Source organism: Euleptes europaea, chromosome 2, assembly GCF_029931775.1.
Source record: "Euleptes europaea isolate rEulEur1 chromosome 2, rEulEur1.hap1, whole genome shotgun sequence".
NCBI classification, from domain to species: domain Eukaryota; kingdom Metazoa; phylum Chordata; class Lepidosauria; order Squamata; family Sphaerodactylidae; genus Euleptes; species Euleptes europaea.
The window spans coordinates 76,952,236-76,969,328 of NC_079313.1; the positions used below are offsets into that span (position 1 = coordinate 76,952,236).

General features: G+C 40.1%; 1 protein-coding gene across 1 annotated transcript in view; it reads left to right on the top strand.

Annotated features, from left to right (window-relative positions):
- Nucleotides 1–17,093, top strand: part of EIF2B3 (eukaryotic translation initiation factor 2B subunit gamma) — a 102,936-nt gene that overhangs the window by 48,560 nt on the left and 37,283 nt on the right. The window lies entirely within an intron of this gene.

The following is a 17,093-nucleotide window of genomic DNA, read 5'->3' on the forward strand; positions in this document are numbered from 1 at the left end:
GGTGGTTAATGATAGGTAGAAGAAGAAGAACAATACACTGAAGAACTATACAGAAGAGATGAAAGGATAAAAGATTCTTTCCAAGAAGAATCTTTTGAAGAAGAACCTACAGTTTTAGAAAGTGAAGTGAAAGCTGCATTGAGAGCAATCGGGAGAAACAAATCAGCAGGAGCAGATGGGATATCAATAGAGCTATTCCAAGCCACAGAAACGGAGTCCATCAAAATCTTGACAAGAATATGCCAACAGATATGGAAATCAAAACAATGGCCCACAGACTGGAAACGATCCATTTACATTCCAATTCCAAAGAAAGGAGACATCAAAGATTGCAACAACTATCGGACCATTGCATTAATTTCTCATGCAAGTAAAGTGATGCTCAAAATCTTACAGCAAAGGCTGTTACCATATATGGAACGAGAAATGCCTGATGTTCAAGCTGGTTTCAGAAAAGGAAGAGGTAGAGATCATATTGCAAATATATGCTGGTTACTGGAGCGTACGAGAGAATTTCAGAAGAAAATCAGCTTGTGTTTCATAGATTACAGCAAAGCTTTTGACTGTGTGGATCATGAAAAGCTATGGCTGGTTTTAAAGGAAATGGGTGTGCCACTACATCTGATCGTTTTGATGCGCAACCTGTACTCTGGACAAGAGGCCACAGTTAGAACAGAATATGGAGAAACGGAATGGTTTCCAATTGGCAAAGGTGTCAGACAAGGATGTATTTTATCTCCCTCTCTCTTCAATCTATATGCAGAACATATAATTAGGAAAGCTGGATTCGATTTAGATGAAGGTGGAGTGAAAATTGGAGGGAGGAACATTAATAATTTGAGATATGCTGATGACACTACATTATTGGCAGAAAATAGTGAAGATTTGAAACAACTACTGCTGAAAGTTAAAAGAGAAAGTGCCAAAGCAGGACTGCAGCTGAACATCAAGAAAACAAAAGTAATGACTACAGGAGAATTACACAACTTTAAGGTTGACAATGAGGAAATAGAAATTGTTCAAGACTTTCTATTCCTTGGCTCCACCATCAACCAAAAGGGAGACTGCAGCCAAGAAATTAGAAGGAGATTGAGACTGGGAAGGGCAGCCATGAAGGAGCTAGAAAAGATTTTGAAGTGTAAGGATGTGACTCTGGCCACCAAGACTAGATTAATTCATGCCATCATATTCCCTATTACTATGTATGGGTGTGAAAGCTGGACAATGAAGAAAGCTGATAGGAAGAAAATAGATTCCTTTGAAATGTGGTGTTGGAGGAGAGTGTTACAGATTCCGTGGACTGCCAAAAAAAACAAATCAGTGGGTTATAGATCAAATCAAGCCTGAACTGACCCTAGAAGCTAAAATGACTAAACTGAGGCTGTCGTATTTTGGTCACGTCATGAGACGACAAGAGTCACTGGAAAAGACCGTCATGATAGGAAAAGTTGAGGGCAGCAGGAAAAGAGGAAGATCCAACAAGAGATGGATTGACTCAATAAAGGAAGCCACAGCCTTCAATTTGCAAGATCTGACCAAGGCTGTCAAAGATAGGACATTTTGGAGGACTTTCATTCATAGGGTCGCCATGAGTCGGAAGCGACTTGACGGCACTTAACACACACACACAGAAGAAGAAGAGTTGGTTTTTATAAGCCGACTTTCTCTACCACTTAAAGGAAGAATCAAACCAGTTTACAATCACCTTCGCTTCCCCTCCCCACAACAGACACCCTGTGAGGTAGGTGGAGCTGAGAGAATGTGACTAGCCCAAGGTCACCCAGCTGGCTTCATGTGTAGGAGTGGGGAAACAAATCCAGTTCACCAGATTAGCCTCCACCGCTCATGTGGAGGAGTGGGGAATCAAACCCAGCTCTCCAGATCAGACTCCACCGCTCCAAACCACTGCTCTTAACCACTACACCACGCTGGTAAGGTTGTCTGTAGTTTTTTGTCAATTTGAATCTAGAGAAGAGTGAAAGCTGACCCAAATTGGAATCGGGTCAAGGGAGCATCACAGCTTTATTAGAGACCAATGACCAAACACAAACTGAGGAGCAATCTTGAAGAAGCGGTTTATCCAGAATGTCGTGGGGGGGATGAGGGGTGGCAGCCTAAGCAGTACACACAGGAACACCTTCCTGTTCTTTCTGCCAGTACCTCATGCAGCCTCAGTGCTGCAGAATTTCTCCGCTTTCCCACTTGAATCCTTTATCTTTCCCAGGAAGATGGGTTGGAGGGAGATTGAGGAGGGAGAAGAAGTGAGGGAATGGAGACCCTTGCTGGGATCTGGAAGGCCTCGTCCAAGGGCAGTTTCAGGAGTTGGTGTCTTCTCCTTCTTCTTCTTGCTTTATGAGGCATTGGGGTGGAGTGCACAGCCTCAGTGAACTGAAGAAACTGCCCATTCTTGAGAGTGTTTCCTTTTCACATGTGTATGTGCCTTAATACATAAAAATTAGATTTTTTAAAAAATGCTCTCCCAGGAAACAAATTAGTTCACTTCTTTCATCATTCATGCACATCTCTACTTAAGGAAGAAGCTGATTCTTATGCTGGCTTGGTGGATGCTTCCACTTGCCATTTTTATATATATAAAAATGCATTCAAAGCACATTTAAAATGACTTTTCTTCCCCTCACACATTAGCAGGAGAGAGGCACCAAAGTCGCTTGAAGTGCACATGTAGTATTGATCAGAGGAGTCTACAGTGCTCAGTTGGTTTTAATTGATGGATTTCCAGGCAATTAATTCTAATTGTCAAGATCAAAGCTAGGTGTTTAAACACTTTAAATCCAAACCCCCAAATCCTGCTTTTAAAAAAATTGTAACTATTAACTTTCCACCCAACCAGCTGCAGTGGAAGATGGAAGGTTACCACACTGTATCAAGAATTTTACTGCCTTAACAGGTTTCTCTATACAGGTCTGCGGTTTCTCTTCATATCTACTGGGGATTCCTTGTTTTGTAGTGAAGAACTCGTTTTTATTCCTTCTCTTTTTTTGCCTTCTTTGTACACTTTTGTTTTGTCCATCGGCAAATCCCTCCTCTCCCCTCTCCCAGCCTTGCACGTGGGTTATCTTTGCCACATCCTGTATTTTTTAACTTGCAGTGTTGCTACTATGAAATGTAGACCACCCACTGAGAGGAAGAAAAACATCCATTTATGGTAAAAGAGAGATCCTGGCTCTAATGCTTTGCAAGGAAAAGGTTAGTGTATTTACCCTAAATCAGGAGCGGCCCACAGCTGAGCCCAAGACATGGATTTCAGCGCCACCTGCTATACCAGGGCAGTTTCATAGGAGTCATGTTCTTTTGCAGGAAGCACCTCTTCCTGTACATTGATGGCCAATGAAGGCAGTGGAGCACTGGTATCCTGTATATTTACTTCTATATGTTTTAACTTGTTTTTACTTCACTGTCCTATATTTTTACTTCTGTTGAGAAAGGGGCTGATATATTTGATGCGTGGTGAAACTTTGGAAGATTTTGCATAGACAGACCCATGTAGAGATAAAAGATCATTCTGGAGGTTGCAGAGGCATGAATGATAGAGATGAAGCATGCCTTTTATTTTTTGATGTAGGTTTTCCTTATCAGATTTAAATCCTTCAAGCTGCTGCCAACATCTGAAAATCCAAGAATAGAAATCGATCTCAAAGTACTCCAAGACTTTCCAGCTCTCAGTACTGGGTATTAGGCAACCATAGGATAGGGAATCAAGTTGTGTCTGTAATAAGAAATCCCACCTACCATCCACCTCCAAATCACCATATGTAAGATTCTTATAAATGCAGTAAAACAAAATAAAATTCAGTTTTCATGGGATGGTTTTCATCTTCTCTACAGCTAAGGCAGACACAGATTCAGTACTGGGACCACTGAGCCAAATTCTGAGGGGAAAGATGGATATAAATGGGTATCACCAACATACTGAGAACAGACTGCATGCACTCATTGAAGTAGGTCAAAACAGAAGGCACCCACAACAAGGAAAAGGTCTGAAGAAGTTGTGAACATCTTCCCCTGTGAATAACTTCGTGCTTAACTTCTAGAATCAAAGCAAATTGATCTAGCACACGATTGTGAAGACCTGGAAAAACCAGGAGGAAAACTCTGGGTCGTTGCCCCCCCCCCCCCGGTTTTGTTTAGGAACTTCCATTTTTTCCAACAAAAAAAAAAAAAAATTTGAGGAGCAGTGAGAAAAGCCTTCTATGAAGTATTTTATTTTTGGAATGAGTTAAATGCTTCTTAGGGCAAAGTTTTCCTCATTCAAAATGTGTAGCAGGAAGATTTTTATGTAAGGCAGTCTACAGCAACGGAAAACAGTAAACCCTGTGTTTACCACAGCCACATATAACGTATTTTCAAGAATATTTTTATTGGTTTAGATGTGATTAATTTTGTCCACAATTAATATACTATAGTTTTATGGTGATAATCCACTATTGAAGAGTTCAGTGCTTTTCTGTATTATAAAGTTTAAATCAGTATCCAAACATGCTGGTAGTCATATTTGTGATTGTATGAGACTTTCTGTCCAAATAATAAAATTTATTTTCTTTACTACAAAATTTCTTTTCTATTTTCAACTTTTTTCTCTCCTGTTGCTCAGAATGCAAAAACGAAGGTACATGTGCAAAGGTGACATAGGGCAAGGCCGTTTGTAGCTCTCTGACAAGTATTGGTTTATTCACCATTTTGCTTGTCAAAAACTAAAGCATTTTTCAGTTTAAATCCTAGAAATATACCAAATAATAAGTTATAAGTGATGGGTTGGATCCAATGCAGCATTTCTATGTTGTGAGGATTTCTCCTCATGTAGCAGCCTGAGATGCCCTTGAAATCCTGCTCCCGAGGGAGCCAGGAGCAGGATTGGGGGGGTGGGATTCCAGGCTGCTGCTGGTGGGGGACTATGAAAGTCATGCTCTGTGGGCAGAAGTCTTTGCTCCTGCAGAAATGCTGCTCTGGATCCAGCCTGATGTGTTCTATGTTGTTAAAGTTGTAAAATAAGTTTAAGTCTGATTTTTAAAATTATTGCATATATTTCAGTTTTTCCCAATATTTCCTTTTTTTTCTAGAAAAAATCCCCCCCCCAATGGCTTCAAAATTTCAAGACACTTTACATCTGTAGCTAGAACTTAAGAGTATGGGTTAGTTCCATCATCCATCTTTTTAAAAGTCTGTAACAGTCTTAGTCGGCTGCGACTTGAAGGCACTTTACACACACAACAGTCTTTGCAACCATGCAGCAATTTTCCAAACAGGGAGGTTAATCTGCTTTGCAGGAAAGCTTGACACATTCACACTGAGATACTGACTAGCATGTATTCAGTGTAGCTAAATGACACCTTTAGCACTGCTGAAAGAAGCAGGGACACAAGTGTGTGGGAGGGTGAAGAATTTTGCCTTTGATAAGCTGTTTCCTCTGCAGTTCCCTTTCCTCTTCCCTCAGCATTTCAAGGCCTCCAGATTGACCTTTTCTGGAAAACTGCTCTAGAAAAGATAATGTATCCCACCTGAGCTAAACTCTGAAATCCTTCCCACGAAGAAAGAACTGAAATGTATCCTGTACCTCCTATTATGAGTATCAAGATTACAAAGGGTCAGAGGCTCTGTTTCAGTTGATGAGGGTGTATTTTGTCCACAGGCTTCTGCTTGATTTGCTGTGTGGTATGTTGTACACAGAGGCCCCTGCAGGTTTACATTAAGATGCTTCCCAGACTAAACTAGTGCGTGGTTTTGCTTTCCCCTCTCAATGCCTTTTTATCATTCACACTGTCACCTGTGTTTCCTGGCAGGGCTACAGACTGTGAGGGAGGTCTGGCAGAGGCAAACTCTTAGCTTAATGCAAGCTTCTCTTCTTGCCCACTGAAAAGATGGCTGCAAAACAGAGCTTGCTCTGTAGACAACCTCGGGGAGAACACATTGGTCCTATGGCTGGAATGTACTTTTCTATCCTGTGAGACTGGGTGATACCATGAACACTTTCCAAGTGATTGATGCATAGAGAAACCAATTTGTGATCTTCCTAGTAATTAAAATACAAAAGCCTCTTGTGACTAATAAATTAAAATGTGAAATAGGGAAATATCCATTTTAAAGGTAGGGGTTATTGAAACTTGCTCACATTATCAAGAGTGTCATCTATTTTACTGCATTATAGGGAGGCTTGGAGCGGTAAAGGTTTAAAACTGTCAAAGAACATTATCAGCTTGCAGTGGAATTTTGGGTTTATACAGTGTCTCTCTATGGAGGCAAATATATCAAGCAATGCAATTTGTTTGGTGAGTCTATTGTATCAACTGGTTTCATTCATTTTCTCTCACTGGTTCAGCTAGGAATTCAGCACAAATCTGCCTGCTTCTCTGGTAGCTGCAGCTTTTCTTTCTGTTTAGGATGTAGTTTTTCTGAGATAATGAATGCTGTTTCATAGTCACTGGGGTTTTAAAAACTGGTCGTATAAAGCAAGTAGAGAAAATACATATTAGTAAGTTAATGTGAAAGCTATATGCAAAAGGGTTGCCAGCTCTGGGTTGGAAAATTCCTGGGGATTTGGGAATGTACCTCCAGGAGGGCAGGATTTGTGGAGGGGAGCAACCTAAGTGGGGTATAATGCTAAAGAGGCCACCCTCCAAAGGAGACATATTCTCTAGGGGAACTGATTTGCCATCTGGAGATCAGTTGTAATTCCAGGAAATCTCCAGGCCCACATATAGGTTTGCAGCCCTAATATGTGTGATAGTCCTGTATACTCAGTGTGTGTGTGTGTGTGTGTGTGTGTGTGTGTGTGTGTGTGTGTGTGTGTGTTAAGTGCCATCAAGTCGGTTCCGACTCATGGCGACCCTATGAATGAAAGTCCTCCAAAATGTCCTATCTTTGACAGCCTTGCTCAGATCTTGCAAGCTGAAGGCTGTGGCTTCCTTTATTGAGTCAATCCATCTCTTGTTGGGTCTTCCTCTTTTCCTGCTGCCCTCAACTTTTCCTTGCATGACTGGCTTTTCCAGTGACTCTTGTCGTCTCATGACGTGACCAAAATACGATAGCCTCAGTTTAGTCATTTTAGCTTCTAGGGTCAGTTCAGGCTGATTTGTTTTTTTGGCAGTCCACAGAATCCGTAACACTCTCCTCCAACACTACATTTCAAAGGAATCTATTTTCTTCCTATCAGCTTTCTTCACTGTCCAGTTTACATATACATACTGAGTATGTATATGGTATTTATTCTCTGTGAAGCCACATCCAGTAGAAACTTTCTAAAATGTGAATATGCTATAAGAAACCTGTTTGTGTAGGATTGTGTGTGTAGCTTCCTTGCATATTTGTATGTGGTTCTTGACTCTTCAGTGTGACTATACTATAATGTAACTGTACTGGCGGTATTGCCAACTGTGACCTACTTGCAGCTAACCCTGGAGAAAATGGCTGCTTTGGAAGGTGGACTTTATGGCATTGTAGAGGTATGAAGTCCCTCCCCTTCTTCAGGCTCCGCCCCCAAATCTCCAGGCATTTCCCAACCTAGAGCAGCAACCCTATGAATGATCAAGATTTCTAACTGCAACAGCTGAATAGAAACTGTTCACTTATTGCACTTTTTTTTAATTGTGGAAAGGCACATAGATGTTGACTGTCTGCATCACTGCAGGGTTTGAGAAGTAGCACTAACCCAGAAAGTGAAGATAGACACCAGAAGCTACTTAACTTGCAAATACATGTAGATAAATCTTTGCCAACAGAATTCAGGCTGCAAGTAGATTCCTCACAGCCTTCAAGCTCAATTATATCAAACCCAGGCAAATGGCATTGGTACATGTACCTTATATTGAGGTATATTGTTCCAATCACTGTTGCCATTTAACAAGTAGCCTTACATTTATTAATACCTGGCCAAATATAAGCAGCTTTTAATATATGGTGTAAGTGAAATGCACAGTAGCAGCTAACAGATATATCTCTTACAGAACACTAACAAATGCTTTGGTGTATTTTTTACATCTCTAAAATATGAACTAGAGATAAATGTTCTCTGTGTAACCAGAAGGCAATCTTAAACTTGTTCGTCTTACATTTATAAACTGTTGCAGCCAAATGGCAAGAAGACAGGCATGTTGTTAACTCAGAGCCATTATTAATGCCATAAATTCTGTTAGGCAAGGCACAATGTTAAGTACAAGGAACTGCTTAGTAATTTATTGGTCCACCTGGCTACCTCTGCATTTCCATGTAGTAGGTTAAAATTATATGTTGCTTTGAGAAAAACAAAACGATTGGGGGTGGGGGCAGCAACCTGTCCAGCTAGGTTTTTTAGTTCAAGTCTTTCTCCCCCTCCCCCCAAAAAAACCTATTGCCTGTAACATACAAGTTCTCTCATTGCGTTCTTTGCATGTCTCTTCAATGCCCAACTTTTGAAGCAGTGAGTAAGTAAAAAAAAAAGTAGAAATGCTCATAATGGTTTCTTCTATTGTGCTCACTAAAGCCATATTGTGGGAAATCAGCACAACCCCTGTCTGTTAAGGAATGTTGAGTCTGAGGCAGGTGGTATTAACTGGGGGCTGCATTAACTCTTTTCAAATCTCTTTCCTGTTTCCTTGAAGAGACATGCTTGGTGTGTATATACGGTAGGGGCTGTTTGACCGCCTCTAGCATTGACATTTTAATTTGGCCCATGATATAAATATCATTTCCCTAATCCTCCTGTTCTTAGCATTGTTTTGTCTTTTTTTTTCTTCAAAGTAAGTTGACTTTTTTTTCTTTAAAGCAGTGGGGATGGGGAAGGAGAATGGTGACTGGTTGCTCTGCTTTGGAACATAGAGATCTGGGGGAAAAAACCCAAGTAACTGTTGTTTCATTATTTGTATTCACATGGAAATTTTTAATCTCCATCAAAGGATCAGGAGAAAATAATGTTAAGATCCAACAAGAGTGCGCCTGGCTTACATGGCATTTTTAAACGTTATTTGGCTTTATCCCTTAAAACGTTGAGAACCATGAACTATGTACCTACAGGGCTCATAATTAACTTTTCTCTTTCTTCTGTCCCCTTTCCTCCTTTCCTTTTTCGTTCCTTCCGCTTTCTACGCTTGCGTGTCTGTTATTCTGTGTGAACCTGCAATACTCATCATCATCTGAATCTGTGGGGATAATTTTCTCATTTAATTAGCATCAATCTCCCAGTTTGAATACCCTGTGCCCCATGGAATAATCAGTTTAAATCTGGTCTATTCCCATTGAAAATAGTAATAACTCCTTGATCATAATAGAGATAGGAATGTAACAGCTCTTCCTTTGTTATAGCCAGGTATTATAACACAATGCTGTAAAAGACATAGCAAGCCACAGGGCAGGTAAACTTCTCTAAGGAGGTGCAACTGGCTGGTATGGGGAATGGAGACAGATAATGGAAAGGAAAGGGCTAGCAAATGGATCTGGAAGGGGAGATACAGTAAGGATATTGACAACAAATAACTTTTTTTTAAAGTCTTGAGAAAGTCATTTAAAATTGTTACTTAGGTCCCTCAGTATGCTAAGATTTTTTTTTCTACCTTCTAATGAGTCTTCAAATAAAATGGTTAGTGTGTGTGGAGGGGGAGACTCTTGAGATTTAGAAAAATATTTTGCTCTGTGACTTTGGTTTATAGTTACAATTGTACCTGAGAAAATGTGTGGTGAAGTTACTTTTAATGAGGAAGGCAACCTTCCTATCCGTTAACTGGCTCTTAAAGGTGGCCAGTTTCACAGGTGGAGGCGTGCAACAGTAGAAGATTTCATTCTTCATCACAGATCAGTAAAACCGAGGGAGCTATTAAAATGCTAATACTCATTAATACAGTTTTCTGGTGTTTAACTTTAAACACAGGGGGGAAAAGATGAGCGACAGCCAGTAAAATGGGAGTGACACTTGTAGTAAAAACATCTCAAGCAAACAAGAAGCGTTGGGGGGAAGTATAAGCGATGGCTGCTTCCATCACTGGGGGTCAGGCCAAAGAGCACCCTCCTATCTCCTGCAGTTAATGTGTTTATGGATAGCAAGGTAAAGGAGATCCGAACAAAACGGAACAGTTTTGCAGTAGCTAGATATATTGCATCATGACAGTGGAATGATTTGGTTATTAAAGTCCCGTCAGATATTTGCAGGAGATTGGGTGTTACTGTTAAAGTACAGTTGTTGGGATCCTATTTCTGCTGGGATTGGCATCATGTTCTGCTTGAAGGTCCATTTTCTAAATATGAGAGCTATAATTCTACTGCTAATTTGCATATTCTGTTAGGATAATAGCAATGCTATCCCTTTCATGATCAGTTGGAACACGTGGTTCCAGTGTCCTAGAATTATAATCCCCAAGATGAAAATCCTTGATTCAATCCTAGAAACATCTCAAGTGTGGCTTAGGGCAGAACAATATAATACATTGTCTTTTTAACCTGTTTTCTTTTTTTTAAAAATTAACAAGGTAGCCACTGGGGCTGTGATTTCAGGGCAAAGATATGAGGAAAAGAGACTATGTAAAACCCATTCCCCCAAATAGTTTCCCCAGCAGGACCAAATGCACATGAAGGTATGTTAGTTAATGAGATGCCCGTGTCAGTCTTTGCCTTTAAATCAGAGCCCTGCCAGCTGCATTATATACAATAAAGTTAGTAAAAAGGATTATAAAATTATTTTAGAAATTATATTCTGAATTGCAATTGGTTTGAGCTTTTTTCTTTTTTCTTTTAGTTTTATGTACATAATGTTTTCAGAACTGTATCCATGGTTAGAATACTTTTTTAAAAAAGGATAGAAAACACAGTGTGTAAGTGCACCAGAATGTGTACGTGCTTTTGGAGGGCCATGTTGCAAGCAGCAGTCTGTAAATTCAGCTTCCACTGTTCAGCTTCCCTTATATCCCGTATCTTCCTTCTGCTGATATGGAATTTGTTGGCTGCAGCTTGTTATAGCTGCCAGTTTTCACCAAACCTGGGCTGGTTGAATTTTTCTTTGCATGTGAATCATACAATTCAACTACTTGAAGGCTCTTTGGAAGGTTTTAGGAGCTTTAATAAAAGGTTGGAGTCTCTGAATTTCATCAGCTTACTTTTATTGGTTGTAAAGTGGCCTCTTCTTGTTATTTTTGTGTCTTTAAAAAGCAGTCATTTTTGCCATCACTCTTTTATCTCAAGAATCCCAGTACCAGGCCACTTTGGCCTTTAGTTTCCTTTTGATTAAAGCCTTTCACAGTTACTCTCCCATCTTTCCTTTCCTTTTTGATCCAGCCCTGTATTTATCACATAGGTGGACCAATTTCCGTGAAACATTATCATGATGTCATCCATGCTGGCAAAAGTCTTGACGAAAATGCTAAAAACTTCATCCCCACAGCCTCTTTGCTAATAAAATAATGCCTTCTGAAAGCGCAGACTCTGGAACAGTCCCACATAAGCCCTGCTAAACCAGCAACCAACGACCAATGTTCAGATGTGGTTTGTTTTTCTTGTGAAGTGTTTAGTAATAAGGGAGCAGTTGGACAGTGTCATTCTACAGATTTGACAGAAGATTGTCAATCCATTTTAATTGACAGACTAACACGGCTATTGACAGACTAACAAGGCTACCCATCGTGATCTATATTTTAATTGAGGCTGTGTGGCATTAGGTAGATGTCTCGGAAGGATGAATGCATTTGTCAAGCCAAGAACGCAATTTTCACAACTGAGTACAAGCCCACTGCCTTTCAGTTTCCAGTTCTTTCACTCCCTCCTAGACTATGGTGTTCATTGCATCAGGCTGTGGAGACCTCTGCCAAACACTGAGATTTTGTACGTAATGGATCCCATAAATGCCCTGGCCAGCTTCTATAGGAAATACAAGACTGTCGGTTTTGGACACAGCATAAAACCCAAGCAGGAAATCATTCCTGAATGGCACAGCTGCATGCAAACATTTTAAGCTAGTAAACTGCCCATCTGCACACCCACATGCATGGTAGAAGGCAGGGCTAGGAAGGAGGAACCACGTTGTGCACAGATTGTAAACAGCAGGGAGAGATTTTTGTGATTCAAGAATGAAGAGTTATTCATTAGCTCTTGAATTATAGCTAATTTAAGATCTGTAATTATTTCAGACATTAAGGACAGATTGCAAATTACAATGCATAAAGGAGGTAAAATAATGACAAAATAATGAGATTATGTTTGGGATACATCAAATCGCTGCACATGCTGTGCCTAAAAATTTATAGGGTACAATTATGAAACTTCAGTTGAAAACCTCAGTTAGTACCCACGCCAGGAAAATGCTGGGTTTAATCTCTACAGTAGGTCTGGGGATCAAAGCTGAAATATCCCATGGAAGTCTGAAATGGAAAAAAAAGCGACTCTGGCTTTAAATATAATCCAGGGATGTGTTTTTTTACTCTCCAAGGTGTTTTTCACATAACTTTTTTTCAAACACAGAGGTCAGTCTCTGAGCAAGAACATAAAAGCAGCCCTGCTGGATCAGACCAGTGGTCTGTCGAGTCCAGCATCCTCTCTCATGCAGTGACCAACCAGTTATTCTGTAAGGCCACAACAGGGCATAGAGGTTGAGGCATTCCCCTGATGTTGTGTCCTGGTACTGGTATTCAGAGGTTTACTGCCTCTGAACTTGGAGATTCCCTTTAGTCACCATGGCTAGTAGCCACTGATAGACCTATCCTCGATAAATCTGTCTAGTCCCCTTGTAAAGCTGTCTATACTTGGGGCTATCACTACATCTCTGGCAGCTAACTACATTTTAATCACTCACTGTGTAAAAAAGTCTTTCTGTTTGTCTGTCCTGAATCTAGTGAATCTACAGGTGTGTACTTTGTGTTATGTGAAGGTTGTCTCATGAAGAACCAGTGTGGTGTAGTGGTTAAGAGTGGTGGACTCTAATCTGGAGAACCAGGTTTGATTCCTCACTCCTCCACATGAGCTGCAGACTCTAATCTGATGAACTGGATTGGTTTCCCCACTCCTACACATGAAGCCTGCTGGGTAACCTTGGGCTAGTCACAGTTCTCTTCGAGCTCTCTCAGCTCCACCTACCTTACAAGGTGTGGGAAGAGGAAGGAAAGGAGATTGTAAGCCGGTTTGGTTCTCCTTAAAAGCTAGAGAAAGTCAGCATATAAAAACCAACTCTTCTTCTACCATCAGCAGGCTGATACAGCCATGTCTATCTGATGCATATACCTGAGATGACAGTGACATTCTTCACACATACCACCCTGTGTACCCAGGAACTAGCAATTTCAAATAAACAGAGTTAGCCTCATTAAATGCCAGCTTAACTTCTCTTGAATGTCTCACTTTATGAAGCAAACAAATGGGCACCTCTTTTACCTATCTGTTTCAAGAAGGCAGCAAAGCAGGTGCAAAAATGTGTGTGTAAAGGTGCCATCAAGTCGCAGCTGATTTATCACAACCTCAGCAAGGAATTTCAAGGCAAGTCAGAAGCAGGGGTGGTTTGCCATTGCTTTCCTTTGCAGAGTCTTCCATGGTGGTCTCCCTTCCAAGAGCTGACAAGATCAGGCCATGCCACCGTCCCTCCTGAATGCAAAAATAGAACAAGAAACAGAAATCTTCAAAGACTCCTAATCCTTTCACCACACAATTACTCATCTGACACTATCAAGATGCTTAATGAAAACCGATTAGTACCAGTAGCCTTCTCGATACCTGACTATTTAGATTTTTATTTTTAAAAACTCATTCTTCAGGCACATTCTTTGTTGGGTCTCTGAATTCCCACAGTTAAGTTCTGCAACTGAACAGAACATCTCCAGGACCTTCTACAGCTCTGGTGAGGGAGATGGAGATGCTGCCTCTTCCCTGGAGGAGAGAGAATTCGCTTCTGTGCACTTATCCTGAGGAGTGGAGAGAATGTTTTCCTGTCAGTTGTCTTCTGGATCACCAGAAAAGCAGCATTGCAGAAAACTTGTTGGAGCACTTTCAGGAGGGACTCTGTAACAGTCTCTGACATAATCATGGTATTCTGTGAACATGTGCAGAATTAATTCCTTATAGAGCTTAAACACATCATGCAAACTGAGCCACTGCTCATATAATATTGTGTAATATGTAATGAAAAGCCTGTCAGCTTACAGAAGGTTGACAGAATGCTCTTAAGGTCAGCTCTATCAAAAGCTATCTACTAAAGTTACTCTAGCTTTATCCTTGAAGGGGCAGTGTAAAGCACTTTCTCTTATCTATCTGTGTGCAAAAGTCACCTTTCTGACTCAGCTGCCAGATGTCAGAATCTCAAAGAATACCAAAGGCAGAATACTTGTCCTTTTCAAGGTCTTAAGATATCTTAATGTACTAAGAGTGCATTAATAGCTGAAACTGTTTTTAATATAGCTTAAAGGCATTACAGTTCTCTTAAGATAAGAGTAATATGCTTTCTTGCCTTCTGAAGGCTATGCAGCTGACCAAATGTAAACAATGACACTTTGCAAGTGACAATGTCAGCTATAATTGTGTTTTGTTAGTTATATAGTTAAACGTTGTGCTACAGATTTCTAAGTAGTCTCATTTAATGCGTATAGTCCTAACAAAGAGGATGGTATAGAAATTAAATATGTAACGTGATCATGTAACTCAGAAATGAGTGTTTATACTCTAAGCTAAGAGGACTGAAAGAAAAGGAAATCCATATAAGGACATAAGACAGGAGCAGATGCCACTAAGCTCCTGGTATCTGATAAGAAAGAGAGAATAAAGGTACCCTTTTGAAGGATAAGGAAGAGGGGATAAAGGAACACTCTTCACTCTTAATGAGTCTAGAAACAGCATAAATACAGCTGCAGAACAGCTAGCACTTTAGAGTGCTATGACTGGCAGACTGCAGCTGTCTGATGTAGCACTTCTCCATCTCAAAAGGCTTGAGATGTAAAACATTGAAACTCTGATCCTTGCGTGGACAGCAGTTCTCTAAGATATCTTGAAGTATCAAGATCTGGATATTTCAACATATCTTACTTACAGTCTTCTTGTGAGACTGCTCTATTCCTAGAAGAGGATAGAGACCCTTAGAATTCCTATTCTTTGAATAGGAATCTAAGTGCAGTGATCTTTCCATGTATTGGAACACTGAGAGTCCATTGTATATGGATTCTTACAAACTAAGCCTATTTGGCTTACCAATGCTAAGAAGCATCCTGAATACAGGGCTAATAGCTAGATCTCTGGGATTGTGTCAGAACGTCCTCTACTTAACAGAGGGACTTCTGAACCTCCTCAGAGCAAGAGACCAGAGATGTTCCTGAAGGGAAAGGAGACTCTCTGTACTCTGTGAGATATGCACAATGCACATACACAGATTGGCACAGTCAAAGAGACTGTACACAGCTTTAAGCTAACACATAGTATTTTTACATTCAGCATTGCTGTCTAAAAGTAGAAAGAGCATGCATAGCATGTACATACACAATGCCTGATCTTAATGATGATCAGTTAAGAATATTAATAGAAGTCTTTAAAGGACTCCAGATGACACAGATGACACAGCAAGGTATAGTGTGTCTTCTGTACAGAAATGTTATGATGTTTTGAATGATTTAAGTTAGGATGCTTCTAACCAAATCTTTCTCCAAAGAATTAACCATATTTTGACAGGATTTCTGTAACCTTATATTCTGAATGAAGGTGCATTGCACTAAGGATACTTTATGAGTATATTCTGACTAAAATACTCCTTTATGGAGGCATAGAGAATGTGAATGATTACTTGCTACATAAACATGTTTAAGACTAATGATGTCTATCCTTATATGATATTTTAAGGCTTTGCAACCAAAAAGCATATATTATATAATGTAAATAAATGTGTTTTTAATATACTTCTACTCTTGTCCATTATTATAAATTTATTGGCGTGTTCAAGAGATGTCCTAGGAGCAATAACAAGTTTCTAGGAATCGTTGATTCCGGTCTAGTGGTGTCTCGCTGAATAAGATAACATATCCCTTCTCAGGAAGGGGTCCTTTCTAAGAGTGTAGGCACTTAACGGCCCGAACCGCGACAACTCCTTTATCACCGAGAAGTGGCATTTTAGGGCCCAGCTTTCAGAAGCAACCAGCAGCGGGAAGGTAGTGGTGAAAATGGAGTACTATGTCTGAGACTCTTTTTCCCGTCCCCCATCCCTAGCAACTGACAGTCTCAGACTCTCCCTGTTCTTTCATGTCCCAACAGATGCTGCAGTATTTGATTAAGTTTTTTTATATATTATTGGAGGGGAGCATACAGAATTCATAATAGATTTTAACTGTGAATTGGTCTGCTCATCAATAAGGCTTATAAGTGGGGTATAAATACATTAAATAAATACAATTAATTTTCTCTGGGATTCATCTCAGAGATTATCAATTTTATCCCTTTTTAGTAGAGGGCCCTTCCTTTTTCTTAGTAATTCTAATTCACAGTGAGTAGCCGTGTTAGTCTGTCTGCAGTAGTAGAAAAGAGCAAGAGTCCAGTAGCACCTTAAAGACTAACAAAAAATATTTTCTGGCAAGGTATGAGCATTCGTGAGCCACAACTCACTTCTTCAGATACAACTAGAATGTGCATCCATCTGTCTTTAAGTAGAGGAGAGTGAATTCAGACAAGCATTAGTATGTAAATGTTAACAGTATGTAAATGTGAATAGCAGGCGTGATGGGATTAGGTGTGGTATGCAGAAGAGTCTGTGATCTCCAGGGGAGAGATGGGTGTGGAGAAATCAGCATTGGTAATGAGCCATGAAAGCAAGGTCTTTATTCAGCCCAGGTAAAGACTTTGCATTCATGGCTCATTACCAATGCTGATTTCTCCACACCCATCTCTCCCCTGGAGATCACAGACTCTTCTGCATACCACACCTAATCCCATCACGCCTGCTATTCACATTTACATACTGTTAACATTTACATACTAATGCTTGTCTGAATTCACTCTCCTCTACTTAAAGACAGATGGATTCACATTCTAGCTGTATCTGAAGAAGTGAGCTGTGGCTCATGTAAGCTCATACCCTGCCAGAAAATATTTTTGTTAGTCTTTAAGGTGCTACTGGACTCTTGCTCTTCAGTAATTCTAGTTATTTATTCTTTATAACATTTTTA